Below are 5,000 nucleotides of genomic sequence, written 5' to 3' on the forward strand. Positions count from 1 at the left end.
GCGCGGGGTTTAAAAAGTGCCCCAGGTGCTTTGTGCGCATGTACATCGTATATATTTTACAGGTTCATATGAGTGTAGGCAAAGTTTAAATTCGTGCGGATACATGGGTATGTATGCTGCTGTTGTCTACGAAAGGGCCCATGGTTCCATTAGTTTGGGTTGATAGAGTACATTTTTTGGGTATGTTCCGTGCTTATACATGAGGGATACATGGGTTTAAAGGCGTAAATATGCAAATTTGTAAATAGGGTTGTATATATTCATGCATGAATGTGTACATTTAAAATGTGTATAAAAGGCATGTATATATGAAATGTGTATAAAATTATATATAATGTGCGTGTTTATGTGTATGCGTGGGGAATGTATTAGGTTTAGACATATGTAGGTTTTTATATGTGTATACGTATATTTTATACGTATATAGGTGTGTGGGGATTTGGAAAGGGGTAAAAAATTTAAAGAAATTATTTTGTAAGTACGTTTTAAGGAAAGTAGAGGTGTTATATGTAAAGGACAGATATATAAAATATAAAAAAGGGGGGGGAACCCTAGTGTGGGGCCCCTGTATGTGCTCTTTACACGGATCCCTTTTCCCTTTATGAGGGAAGCATGCGATGTAAAAGATATGGGAGTTTGGAATGCAAAAAGGGGGTGTTTAAATATCCCGGGTGGTATACACTCATGTTTTTCTCACTCACTTATCAATAAATATAAAAGGCATAAAGGGACAGGCGATGTGAACATATGACTAGGTCAGATATGAGGACTTTAGAAGTTATTTATAACGAAGAAAAATGTCCATATCCTGATAGATACAAAAAAAAAGGTGATCCCTTCCATTATATGGGGGGGGAATGAGCATATGCGTGGGGGCCTAGAGCATGTGCGGGAATGAATATGTCTGCATCAGGGCACATACGCACAAATGAAGTTAATAGAAAAATAAAAAAAAAATATCCCTTCGATAATTAAGCCCAGCCCGGGGAGTAGTGAGCAGGCCCCCTTCCCGCCCTAAGTCCCCCCAGGGGGGGACCAAACCGCGGGGGGGACTTATCAATGGCTTTCCCGGGCCCAAATTCCCCCCTCCCCCCAAAGATACCCTGCCAGTAGGGGGGAGGTTTTCCCGGCTGTCCACCTCCCAAGCATGAGAAAAATTTTGGAAAACCCCCGGAAAGGACCCCCTGGTTACGGGGGGTCAGGATCCTCCGGAGCGGGGGGTCCCAAAAATACCCGGGGTAAAGACGGGCCCCCCCACGTTGGTAAACCCTTTTGCACATACAATATAAGGACCATGAGAACTGAACCAATTTCCCAGCTTTACTAAAACTCTCCCATTAAATGGGATTTAGGGGACTCGGAAGTTAGAAGACTGGGCGAAGAGGAAGAAAAATGAGGAACATTTTGTTTTATTGGAGGGGAAAAACCTCTGGGTAGCAAACGGGAAATTTTAGGGGTGGGGATTTTTTAAAAACAAAAACCCTTTAAAAAAGAACATTGAAAGAATTTATAGTGTCACCCAAAAGAGTGGCTTCGTAACAATAAAAAAAACAAATTTAAAATTAAAATTATTCCAAAAATCTATTTCCCAAACCCGCAGCCACAGTGATGAAGAAATAGGAAACTTTAAAGATGTTCATTTAGCCAAAAGAGAACAAAAACCCCTTTTACAAAATTATGGGGGGTTTTAATGCCCAAAAAAGGTAAAAAGACAGAACGAAACCGCAGAGGGAACCATGGAACAGGCACTAGGGAAAAGAGGGGACCCAAAAGCTGTCGACTTTAGGCTAATCACTAAGCATCATGAATACATTCTTCGAAAAAAGACTAGAACGGAAGTGGACATGGAAATCGCCCTTTTGACGTCAAAAACGAAATTGGGCTTCATAATTTAAATAGGGGATATAATAAAAAAAGTAGTGGTTATAAATAAATAAAAGTAGGAAACACCATTTGAATGGTGAGGGGAAATTAAAAAACATCTCAGAAGGGGGAAAAGGAAAAAAACTAAAAGAGAACCACAGCCAAACTTGGCCAACGGGGGATCAGGGGCAACAAAAATTTAACCAAACATCCAAAACAGATATTCCCCCCGACGAAGATCTCAACATCGACCGAACCCAAAAAAACAGTTTAAAATAATAAAAGAAAACTGCACTTGAAGTAGGCGGAAAGAAAGACAATCAGCTCCAGCAAGCTCTATTCCAAACAGCTTATGCAAAAGCATGAGACATGGGAAAATATCGTCAAATAGGGGGAAAAATAGAAATTTTAAAATTTAAAAAAGGCCATAAAAAAAAGAAAAGGGAAAAAATGTACGGGAAAATTTAATAATTAAAAAAAAATAAAGTGATTTCAGGTACCAGCATGAAAGCAGCTAAAAGAAGACTAGGATTAGGGAGAAATCAAATGTAAAGGGAATTAAAAACCGACGGAGAAGTAACATATAAAAAGAATGAAATCATCAAAATAGTGGAACACTTTTACAGGGGGTTTTATACAACTCAAACGAACAGCCACAAATAGAAGCAAACGCGGTAACTAGCGACGTACCTAATATCACAAAAGAAGAAATAAAAAAAAAAGCACTTAAAGGCATGAAGAGAGGGGAAAACACCAGGCGAAGACGGGAAATTTGTATAGACCTCAATTAGACGCAGGAGACATCGCAACAGTGAAAGAAACCAATCTTTTTAACAAATGTCTTCCCCAGCGGAAAAAATCGAAAGTTTTTAAAAAAAAAATTATCTTGAACCCCAGAAAGGGTAAAAAGGTTTAAAAAAAAATTTCCGACCCTAAACCTCCTTTTAAATTTCTTTAAAAATTTTAGAAAATTATTCTGTCCATCTCTGACGGGCTGGATTCCAGCCGGGCCCGGGGAAAAAAGGCACCCTTTCCCCAGCGGATTCTCAACAACAAAATCACATCCCTCACCCAAAAAAAGAGAAAAAAAGGTTAAAGGGAAAACCCCTTAAAAGGGATTTCGGTTTTTGAAAAAAACATTTGACTCTTTTACAAATACCAGCAGTATTAGGTGCTATTCAACAAAGGGATTTGGGGGGTATATTGTAATATATTGGGGTAAAGATGGGACAACAACCATCAAACTCCCACAGAAACCGAATGGTACCAATCAAAAAAAAGGGGTTGAAAAGGGGGGACCCATCTCACCAAAAAAACCTTTCAGCCTTGAGGGAAAAATTAAGAAAATGAATGGGAAGGGAAGGGTTTTCTTTCCCAAAAAAGGGAAACACCTAAAAAACCTAAGATTTGCGGGGGACATTAATTTTCTTGGGGAATCATTTATGAAATAGCAAAATTTTAAAAAACGATCGAAAAGAAAACCTAAAAATCGGACAAAGGAAAAGAACCAAAAAAAAATTTTGGGGTTTTTCGCCCGCAGAGGGCCCACCAAACAAAACATTAACAGAAAGCACTGAGGTAAAAAGAATGTATATTTCCCGGGCAACCGTGCAGACAGGCCCTCAAGTGAACGGGAAAAAAGGAGAACAGGCCTTTGGGTTGGGGGGCCCCTTTTCCGGACGTAACACTAAGAGGTTCCTTTCCACTGTGGGTTAAAAAGAAAAAGTTTTTTAATCAATGGGCCTTCCCCGTTATGACCTATGGGGTTTTAGAAACAAATTGGGGTTTCTGGAGGAAAATAATAAGCCGGGGAAGGGGTGGAGGAAACGATGATGGGAATTTTTCCCCAGAGATCGGAAGGGGGGCGACGGGATCAGAGAACGAACGAAGGTAGAAGATATACTCAAGAGCATTAAAAAAGAAAAAAATTTGGGCCCGGGACATGTATGTCGGAGACAAGACGACAGATGGACAAAGAAAAATAACAGACTGGCTATAAATAACTTAAAGAGGCCAAGAGCCAAAACCAATGACACGATGGCCGGGCGAAATTTGCCAAATTTTAAAAAACTGGAAACAAAAATCGCAAGACAGGGAAACCCGGAAAAAAAATGGGAGGGCCATTTCCCGCAGTGGATTGACTCAAAGGGTGAAGATGATGATGATGATGAAATATATATATATATATATATATATATATATATATATATATATATATATATATTGTGGAACTTCCAAGTGGGGGAAACGGGAATATGATGAATCAACACCAAAAGTTGCCTGAAAAAAAAATTTTCAGGGTGACAAAAAAAGCGATGAACATCTTAAGTTTAATATTAAAATTAAAAAAAATTGACTTCCTTATCTTCAAGGGCATTTAAATTAAAAACAAACCATCATGAGAATATCAAAACTCATTAATTACATTAATTGCTAATAACAAATGAATGAAATTAAAAGATTGTCATATATTAACAATTACAAGTAAAAATGTTTTCCCAAAGAGGGGGGACAAATTTTTTTTGAATCTTTTTCCTTTTGGGTTTGATATCTGTGGATGATTTTCATTGAGATTTGGTTTGTCCTTCCCGATTCTGGGGCTTTTTTCCCCTTTTAAAACTTGCTTAAAAAAACAAAAAATTTAAGGTATCATAAGAAAAATGATGGTTTTCCATTTCAAAAATGATTTTCTAATGGGGTTTTGTTGGTTCTACTTAATTTGGGGTTTCAATTTTAAATGAAAATCCTTTGTTCCTAAACGCATAAATAGGTTATGGGATTTTCCCAATGTGGTTTGCATTCAACCCGCTAAGAAAATTTATAAAGGGTTAAAGGGTCTTAAGGGAGGAAAATTTTATCCTTGAATTTAAACAGATTGCCTATAGCTAAGGAAGCTGTACAAATTATTCAAAGATCTATTGTAGAATAATATTTCCTAATGAAACTAGTTATTTTTTCCAAGACCAAAACTGATGGAGCCTAAAAAGGGAATCTTGGAAAGTCTAGGATTAAGGAAAAACCAATCAATGAGTGCTTATCACCCCAGATATCGAACTGAAAGGAAAAAAATTTTGTCCCCTGGTTGAAAAAAAATTTTCTTCTTTTTGTTTGTTTTTTGGGTTTAAAGAAAACAGCCC

This window comes from Penaeus vannamei, chromosome 18 (genome assembly GCF_042767895.1).
Source record: "Penaeus vannamei isolate JL-2024 chromosome 18, ASM4276789v1, whole genome shotgun sequence".
In the NCBI taxonomy this organism is placed as follows: Eukaryota; Metazoa; Arthropoda; class Malacostraca; order Decapoda; family Penaeidae; genus Penaeus; species Penaeus vannamei.